Source organism: Etheostoma spectabile, chromosome 20 (assembly GCF_008692095.1).
Source record: "Etheostoma spectabile isolate EspeVRDwgs_2016 chromosome 20, UIUC_Espe_1.0, whole genome shotgun sequence".
NCBI classification, from domain to species: domain Eukaryota; kingdom Metazoa; phylum Chordata; class Actinopteri; order Perciformes; family Percidae; genus Etheostoma; species Etheostoma spectabile.
In genome coordinates this window covers 24,008,298-24,018,448 of record NC_045752.1, presented here as the reverse complement: position 1 = coordinate 24,018,448, position 10,151 = coordinate 24,008,298, and the positions used below count along the sequence as shown (strand labels likewise).

Sequence of the window (10,151 nt, the reverse complement as noted above, 5' to 3'; positions counted from 1 at the left end):
CATCAAAATTTGATTGGCTGATACACATGTCACTCAAAGTTATAATCAAATGGGAAATGACAGCTTCAACGAAGGACTAGCAATGCTACTAGTGCTGGTCCACAGAACTGTGATGCGTTTAGATGACATGGAAAATCCAACTACCATGTTCTGTCTGGAAATATAATTGTAACGTACTGAAAAAGTAATTGATTTTTCGACACACATGACAGGGCCAGCAGAGAAGGCCCTGACGGCCCTGACAGCCCACCACTGTCTAAACGTTAGCAAAACACGAGGAAAAACCACTCAACAACAAACTGAAGATACTCAGAACACAGTTTTGACCTGGTTACCACACTGGTAGGTGTGGAAACCGAGATCTGGTGCAGAGGAAGAGGGATATATACTGCGGGGTAGATGAGTGAGTAGCGACAGCTACGCAGGTACGCATCAGCGGAATCGCCAACAGCTGAGCAGAGAGGAGCTCACCAGCCACGCCTCTTGACCTACTTCCAGCCGAGGACGCCAACATACCAACAGATTACACAGATACAGTGGGGACAAACACACCAACAGATTACACAGATACAGTGGGGACAAACACACCAACAGATTACACAGATACAGTGGGGACAAACACACCAACAGATTACACAGATACAGTGGGGACAAACACACACACACTGATACAATAGACACAGTGGGGACAAACAAACATATACGATACAATAGACACAGTGGTAACAAAACAAGGAGAGAGACAAATATATAACGGAGCGTGAATCGCTGCCCATATGACAGGAGGTCTGTCCGATACGTTGTTCAAGCTGTTTGTTATGCTGCAAATGTCAGACATGTATTAATGATACAGGGTAATTGGTTTAAAAAAAAAAAGTGCGTTTTCAAACCAAAATATGAATTATAAAAAACATGTAATCCCTGTACAGTTGCTGAAAGGTGTAAGGCCCATAATAATAATAATAACAATAATAATAATAATAATAATAATAATAATAATAATAATAGTAATAAGAGAGATGGGGATTGACTTGCCTCAAGTGGCCACTCAAGGGCTTTAGTTCAGCCTGGAACTGCCGCTTTAATAACAGTTATGACAAACACAGATTTTGGCATCTTACTTACGTATATATTACTAATAAAAAATACTTTACCTGACACAAGCAAGCATAAGCTTAACACAGTATCAGGACAGTCACAAAGAAGCATTAACATTACCTCTTGTGAAATTTATTAACTTATTCCATGTTGCTTAGTTTAGCATTTTCATTTCCTTCACATGTACTTCCAAAAGTCACATCAAATTCTTTCTTTTTCTATGAGTCTCTATGGCAAAACGGGTTAGAAGTCTGTTGCAAGATGGCGGCGGAAGAGGTGCGTTTCACAAGCCAGGGGCGGGATCTACGTATACATATCTATGAGCTGGCTCTCTGATGTGGTCATAACAGCCTGGAGCTTAACGCGGTAAAAACTGTGGAGATGATTGTGAACTTCAGAAGGAGCCACCCAACTCAGTGCTCAACATGTCAGTGCTTCTTTACTGTTTATCTTTTATACAGCAGACAAGCTGACTCCTGGGAACAGGGAATTAGCTTGAACCTGAAAGCCTGTCTTTAAAAGTGGATCATGGTAATCTGCAGATTTGATTCCAAGTCGACAGATACAGTAAATGGACAGATAGATAGATAGTAAAAACATATTTTCATGAATAGACAGTAAAAATATAGATTCATGACTTGATGAAGTAGGAGTGTGAAAGAGAATATAGATGTTTAAGGTGAAACATTTATTTATAGAGGAAGAAATGTGGGGGAGATATGTGGAGTGGTTCCTATTTGGTTGCTATGAGAGGGCGGAAAGCTGATTGCACATTTAGCTGTGAGTGGATTCCAGAAAGTGTTCCTTGAGATATCTGCAGCTCATATCTTACTTAAACCAAACCTCTTATGTAGGAAAATTAAGCAAATTACTGATGAGAAAAAACTTTAACTCCTGTAGGCAGTTTTCTGTATTTGAGCAAAATGCATAATAATGCAGTGTGAAATTGCTTATTTCCTGATGTTATTATTGAGATCAGAACTTCAAAATGATTTAAGTGTTTCATAATGACGACAGCTTTGGAAGTCAGCAGAGCCAACAGCTGTCACATGCACATTTTAGATTGTGAATTGAAAACCATTTATTTTGGACAGTGACACATCGTGATTTAAATCAGCTCCATTATCAGGTTTTCACTCAAAACAGAAAGAGAGCGAGGGACAGAAAGCTGCTATAGTTGTCGATGTCCTGTCACCATGGGAACAGAAGGGCCGCTGATAGTAGCATGATCCCTATAGTGAAGCTGAATTCCTCAAATAACACCAGACCTGAGTGTGAACTTCAGCGATAGACCATAAAAAAAAACAAAAAAAAAAACAGGAAATGAATTAATGTGTTTGTGAGTCAGAGGCTGTGATTATGCTACATTACGAAAAGGAATAATTGTGAGATTCTTGGTTGGCTTTGAATTTAGGGCCATAAAGGAGAAAGAGTGTGCGTGTGTGTGTGTGTGTGTGTGTGTGTGTGTGTGTGGGCATGTGTGCATGTGTGTGTGTGTGTACTTAAAGTAGACAGATTGTGTGTGTGTGTGTGTGTGTGTGTGTGTGTGTGTGTGTGTGTGTGTGTGTGTGTGTGTGTGTGTGTGTGTGAGTGTGTGTGTGTGTTTGTGTGTGCAGCAAATAGGAGACTACTGAAGCATGTGCACTAAAGTGCTGCTATCTATCTTTTTAAGGAACATCTTCTCATTTATCTTACTGGCTGTCCCTGACCAATACTATTACCCTCTGTCTTCCTTTTTTGATCGTCTTTTCTTCCACTCTGTTTTTTCTTTTTGACAAGATTTCAGTCTTAAAATTGGTGATTGGTGAGATTTTAAGTGCTCAATAAATCCTGTACTGCCTGAGCCACAGATTAGCCACCTTTACCCCTATATTGACTTAAATGCTGTGTAGTGATACAGTTCAATCAGGAGCCTTTATCCTGGTAAAAGCCAGCAGCAGCCTCAACATGCTCTAATTAACAACTTGTTCTCCCAAAACAGACATTTATCTACTGCTTTGAAACAGCAAATACATTTCAAAAGAGAAATCCTAAATTACAGATTGTTTTTTGTCAACATATTGTTGTTAATAACAATGGGAGCACTACATTACTGAATCTATTTGCAACGTATTTGATTAGTTTTCCCCACATTATTTGCCCGCCCATTAGAAAGAGAGAGACATCATGGATTTCAAACGAGTAAAGTGGCAGTTGGTCAAGCCCCCCCATGGTATTAGGGGACCACTAAGGTTTATATTAGAAGCATCCAAAGAGCACCATGTCATGGGACCTTTAAGTGATTCAGGAGACTATGCAGTTATGGTTAAAAAGAAAACAGGAAACACTGCTCTTATAGACACTGACACTCTAGGTATACTTCACTATATATTGATATACAGACATATGATGTGTGTTAAAAAGGACACATGTTAGGACATACACACAAAATAAATTATGAAACCTTTTCAAAATTGTGAAAAAACTTTATCAAAATTAGCATGGAGCATTTATTGTAACAACCTCTCATTCTGACAAATATATATTTATGCCTGGCTAACATGTGTTAGGACAGGAAGTGATAACTGATTAAAAGCATCAGGGGGTTCAGAGGGTTCAAAATATCTGAATGGTGTATGAGTCTACTTCACTCACATGCTGTGTGTGTGCTGTGTGGAGCCTGTATAACTCTACATGTGGGCATCGATGTGAGTCACAGCCTGTTGTGAAAGTGTGTGCCTCAGGTACTCCGCAGCATGTGTCAGTTTATCTCAGAAAGGGACAAGAAATCCGGTCACAGCAGTAAAAGCATAGCTCAAAGGGCTTTTTCTTGCTCAGTGTGGGAAAAATAATGCTGACGTTAGAACTGTACCTTTCTTCAATTGCTGCTATCATGCAAATGTACACATGTGATGTCTATAAAGGGAGTGAAATAGAAGAAAAAGTGCCATCAGAAGAGTTCTAGGCTGTTAACTTCTGGCTGTAAAGCAGTGTGAATGTAAATCTTTGTTAAGTGGGGTCAAGCCTATAACTTTGAAAAGTTGCAGGTTGCATTTTAAGTAGATGGGCTTCCAATCTAGAATTGAATGGAACAAATTCACAGTGTTAGGGGAATGTGTCAGATGTCAGTGTAAGAATTTTTGGTAAGCAGATAGCTTTTCTGACAGAAGAAAGACTTTCAGAATTGCAGGATTTCTGCTTTGGTCCCAGCAGGATACTTAATATCCATAGCTATTTGCTGCTTCAATGTAATCTAGTGAAGCAGATTCAGATACGGAGGCACATTTTAAATTTGCCATAACATACATTTTACTGAATTGCCAGACTTCCTTGCAGCTTTCTGAAAACTTCTGGCTTCTGTGTATATTTAATAATTTGACAAAACTCAGAGTGCCAATTGTATGATAGAAATTGCTACTTTAAAAGCGTGTGTCCTGAAGTGAGGTTGGTGGTAGGGAGCAGGGGTAATTTTGCTGATTACGGATCACACAGAGACTATTCAATACTACAAAAGATGTACTACTCAGCAAAGGAGAGCAGAGCCAATTTCTGCTTTAGGAGCAGAGAAAAAATGCTATAGCTCTGGTTGCTGAGAGCAGATTATATGGATGAATGATCACTATGATAATCCACAAGCATCTCCATCATGTGCTTGTTTTATGTACAGGATGCATCATGCTGAGAGGGTTACATTGTACTTTTACCTAACTTATACCTAAGAATAATGTGTTGAGCGTCTGGATGTTGGCTCGGCTTTTAAAAGAAAAACACGTGTAGACGCCAGTTTGTTTTCTACTGCCTATCACCATTTTCTTCCTATTATGGCAATTGAGCAGTAGAGATGCAAATTGTTCCTCTGTGAAATGTGGCTATGAGGCTCTGACAGCTTAGTTGTTGCTACAAGAAATCATTCCCACCACAGACAATAAAACTCTTTAACACGTCATCACTGGGTGCTGATAAGACTCTGAGACATCACAATACTGCACTAAGTGCAACCTGTACAAGTGGTTTATCTACATATTTATCATTACTAGTTAAGCAGTTTCACATTTTGTATTCCCAACTTGTATATATTTTAAACATTTGTTCATGTATTTTATCCTATAATTATTTCATGTATATTGTATGTTAGTATTTCATTTATATTTATATTCTGTGCGGTGTAACACTATAATTTCCCATTTTTTGGGATCAATACATATTTATCTATCTTTCTATCTATATATGTGCAGTATCATGTGTGGCAGCGGTTACTATTGTCAACCCTGTCTCATACAAATTACCTTTTCATACTATAATAAACTATAGTACATAGCCCAACAGGGGCAGACTCACTGCAACTTGACAAAACACATGCAAATAGACAAAACACAAGCATGTTACGAAAACATCTTCATTAATTTGATAACACATGTGCAGCATATAGCTAACACGCTGCACACACACACAACACAACCAATTACACAGACAAGCTGCAAATAAAGAAACGGATGCAAAAAGAAAAGCACACAACTCCACATCTCCAAAAACACATGCCCCCCCCCCGCGAGTTATCTCAAGACACTTTACAGACAGGGCGTTTGAGTGTTTGCTTGTGTTTTGTCTATTTGCATGTGTTTCATTAAGTTGCAGTGCGTTGCCACTGTTGGCCACTGTACTATATCATACAAAACACCTCCCTTTTTTTTATGCACTGTAGCAACGGTTTCTTGCTTGTTTGTGAGTTCCCTAAAATATGAAATTGTTTTCTTAACAGTTACCAGAACATTGACAGCAGGGCTTTTGCTTGTGAGTGCTGAGTGAGCAGGTACAAGTACTGACTTGACGTCTATGGAAAAGGATGGATAGAGGGAAAAGGAGATGGCATGTCAAGGGATGTGACAGCAGTTAAATAAGTGGATGTTGAAAGAAAACGGGTAGGATTTAAAGTGGGACGTCTGTGCTTGGAGGCTTGCAAACATTCATGTTAACAGACTAGCTAGCGATTGCTAACACTGGGAGTGTAGCAGCCAAAAATCGAGGTTGCTGAGCTGAAAGCTAAAAAATATAAGGTAGCATGTACAATAAATGACAAGAATCTGGAAAACATAAATAACGGAAGAACTCTGGATTACCATGGAATCATGCATATACTGTTTAGGCTACCAAATATTCATGTTTACAGACTGTTCTTAGACTAGCTAGGTATTGATAACACCAGCAGCTAAAGTGGGGTTTACAACTAGCTTAATCCACACCAATGTTGCTTATAGCTACATTTTGATTTTGGTGAAACCCTATGGTACCAGTCCCATCAATGACACATCTCAATTTTATCAATGTAAAATAACAACTGGTAAATGTAAGGTAGCATGTACAATAAATAACAATATTTTGGAAAACAGAACTAATGCAATAACTGTGGTTTACCATGAAATCATGTATATGTTTTGTTTTTCCATTAGCTGTTCATGTTAGCTGAGCTGTCAGACATACAAGCTATAGTTACATCTGTTAGGTGACATGGAAGCTGTAATTATAGGGTTCCATCTAACTCTCTATTTAAAGGTTGGTGCTAAGTGGCTCTTTACAGCTGTACTTTTTAAAAGCCAAAATGGGAATGTAATTTCCACAGCAGCACAACCTTACTGCATAATAGTTGTCTTATCTGATGCTATCTCTAGGCTGATTTAAGAATTAAATTCAGCCTGCTATATTTAACAGTGTGAGGCAGGGAAACTGGTGATACGGCTGGTTGGCCAGATGCTTCAGTAATACATGTTGTATTATCTGCTATGGCATGTATTGTAGTCCTCACATCCTAAATAACGGCGTTTCCGAGTAATCTAACTTATTCTGGCAATGGCATATCAAATGTGTTCCATTTGAAATGTGTGATTCCAATGCATTGCATATTTCCTCAAATATTGCCCTTAAGATATGTAAGTTCACATCCTTTCCATTATTCTTGAGATTTGTGATTTTTATTAAACTTTATTGCCAACATTACACCAAACAACTTTTCAAGAGTCTTTTTCCTGTTGACGTTCTGATAAAATTAAACTTGTTTGATTTTATCGTTAGTTTTCAGTCTTGGTAGTGAAGTTAAATCATAACAAAACAATGTATAATGTTTGTAATGCTATATATAGTTAGCTAATGTTAACTAATTATCTAACGTTAAAAGGAAGCTATGACACTCAAGTGCACACTGCACTCAAGTCATTGCAGTGTGGGATGAATAGTGTTTGGCTTCCCCTCATCTACACGACAAACTACATAATCTTTTTATCGAAAATAAGCTCCAAATGCACCTTTCATTGTCATTAATTTAGCTGAACATGTTATGTTCAGGTCAAATCAGACCTTTGTAACAGCTGGCTGCCTGAGGGTCTCCATCCATGGGTCGAGCCCAAAGGATTGGAAGTACAACAGGGCATTATAACTGTTCTTCTCAAAGCCCAGGGACATTAAATGTCCAAAATTCAGGGTGCCAAGTTCATCAAAAGGGAGATAGGACGGCTATAATTGAACATCTCTTATTGTCCACCAGGACAAGTTGTCTGTTCAACTTCAACCAGTGAACTGGATTATCTTTTTTCCTGCAAGTAAAACAAAATTGTAATTTATTTTCATTATGTTACCTGTCAGGTATCATCCAGTAGAAATCCTTTTAATTCAATAGCTGTTCATTTTGTTGCTCTGCTGCACTCTGGATCAATGGACTGAGACTAAAAATAAGGTCTAGTGGATGTTTGTTAGGTTTGAGTGATGCTTTTAACTTTAGCTGGAGATCATCTTGCCTTTGCTGCCTCACAGAAATGTCTTAATAATGTGAGAATAAATTGCTTTCCTTCAAATAGATTGTCACCCTTTGACACCTGTGGTTTACTTTATAAAAAAAATGCTTAATGTCCATGTTTGACAAACTTAATAGTAAATGTACAGATTGGATGTTATATATAAAGTATTTATATATTGTATAAGGTGTTATGCTTGTCCTTTTGATGTAGAGAGAGTTAGAACAGTATACATTGTAATTTTTTTTGTCAACTTGATCCCTATACCCTGTCTTCTAGCCTACTTGCAATAAGTAGAATATAAAGTAATGACGGTTGTTTGATTTCTTTTCATGACTCAAATGTATGATTTACAAACAATCTGTTTAGGGTTACATTGCACAGATTCTACATAGATCTCGCCTCTTAATTTCTCTCTCAAAGTGCAACAGATTGATGCATTTAAAGGACAATTCCGGTCTTTTTTTTTTTTTTTTAAATGTGGAGTGCTGTCAGTAGAGAGAAACATGAAATGTAAATGTAAATGAGAGTTATCCTGCTAGAGTTAGCACCCAACAGGCTTAAACAGGGCAGGTTTTAACCGTACGGCGGGCCGCATCAGCCTCTTATTTTAATACAAACACAGGCTAATCAGAAAGTGCAGATTCCAACCATGTCTAGGATTTTACGAAATATAGGGCAATCAGTGAGCGACCTCTCTCCACATGGCATAGCCCTGCTCGGCCTATAAAGTAAAGCCATCAAACACTTCTTTTTTCCTTCACGTTTGGTAACTTGTGTGAGTCTAATGACAAGACAGAGCATATGGGCAAGCGTATTCACATTAATGCCATATCACTATATCGGGACAAATTGGAAACTGTTTTTAAGTCGTGCTGGCAGAGTGATCTAAGCAAAAGTCTCCAGATTCCTGGATAAAATGTTCTGACCCAAAACTCCACCCTCCAAGTGCCAACCTGGAGCCTGGAAGCAATGTTAAAAGATTCAAACCAATTGTCTGTGCTGCCATGAATTTGCACATTGAAGTTCAGTGGAAAATCAACTTCAAATGGGTTAACAGACTGCTGGAGCATGAGAAATACATTTACATAAAGACAGATAAGAGTTTACGAAAGACTATAAAATAATAAAGTAGGCCCTTTTATTCATGATCACAATCTATAGATCATTGCAAGGTGACTTTGTAATCCTGAATCTGGTTACTTGTCATTTCTAAGAATTGTGTGGAATAAAAAAGACAATATCTCTGGTTCTGCTGCATCAATTTGGATCCCTTTTTTTTAAACTGTCCTCCCTGAGTCTGACAGTGTTATAGGAGTGCATTGCTAAATGTATAGAATGTTTTGATGACTCTAGATGACTGTAAAAATCATCAAAATCACTCACCAACAGTGAACTAAAGGCAAAAAAAACAATAAACCGTTAACAGCCGGTACTTGTGGGTGTAGGTGCTACAAGACTGCAAAACACCCACACTGTGGATTTGAGCTTATTCTGCTGTTGTATTTTTTATTTGTTAATGAGTGTCACCTCCCTTAAAGGGAAATTGCATAACTGTTAGTCATGTATCTGTAATTTTATGAAGCTGCTGACACAGTATTTCCTTTTACATCTGGATAATAAGTTGCTGCCATTTTTAAGCATCAGACAACAACATGTTGATGAAAGAATACAGCCCATGTGCTCTGTGTATATCCTAATATGTCACTTTCTTTTTGACATTTTCTTTAAACCTTTGGCACATCAGTGCTGTTTTCATACCCATCGTTGCCAGTAATTTGTCACTGCTATCCATCAGTGCTGTGTCGTTTTTACACTGCCTGCCCAAAAAAACTGTGTGGCTTTACAATTAAACGGGGGTTTTAGTTAAATGGGTGTTTATTGGTATGAAAATGTTACTGTTATAAACATAATACGGATGACGTATAAATACATCTCACTTTCCCTGGCGTGGCTTATAACAGCAACATTGGCATTCAAATTGTTGTTGTACTTGAAATGACATCTTAATGCTGTCAGCCATGTAAATATCACAGACTGGGTGTCCAAGCATGCTCATCATGCTTTCATGACTGGTATGGCTTGTTAATGACAGAAAAATGCCATCAAATGTCAAGAATGATCTAAGAATGGCCATTTGTTTTAGGACTGATATTCACTTTCATGAACAGTCAACTTGGCTATAAGTAGGGGGCGCTATTACAACTGTTGCGTTCTGCCTTATTTAGAATAGAATAGAATGCCTTTATTGTCATTATAGACAAGTGCAGTACCTGTGCAATGAGATTGAAG

General features: G+C 38.0%; 2 long non-coding RNA genes across 2 annotated transcripts in view; one reads left to right on the top strand and one right to left on the bottom strand.

Annotated features, from left to right (window-relative positions):
* Window positions 1-3,179: 3,179 nt before the first annotated feature.
* LOC116670246 (uncharacterized) overlaps window positions 3,180-10,151 on the bottom strand; it is an 11,205-nt gene continuing 4,233 nt past the window's right edge. The window contains exons 2-3 of the long non-coding RNA XR_004326979.1: window positions 7,435-7,436; window positions 3,180-3,190 (exon numbers count right to left, since the gene is read on the bottom strand). This is a non-coding gene — a long non-coding RNA (uncharacterized LOC116670246). The remainder of the gene's footprint in view (window positions 3,191-7,434; window positions 7,437-10,151) is intronic.
* LOC116670247 (uncharacterized) overlaps window positions 5,928-10,151 on the top strand; it is a 5,733-nt gene continuing 1,509 nt past the window's right edge. Inside the window, exons 1-2 of the long non-coding RNA XR_004326980.1 lie at window positions 5,928-6,101; window positions 9,634-9,639. This is a non-coding gene — a long non-coding RNA (uncharacterized LOC116670247). The remainder of the gene's footprint in view (window positions 6,102-9,633; window positions 9,640-10,151) is intronic.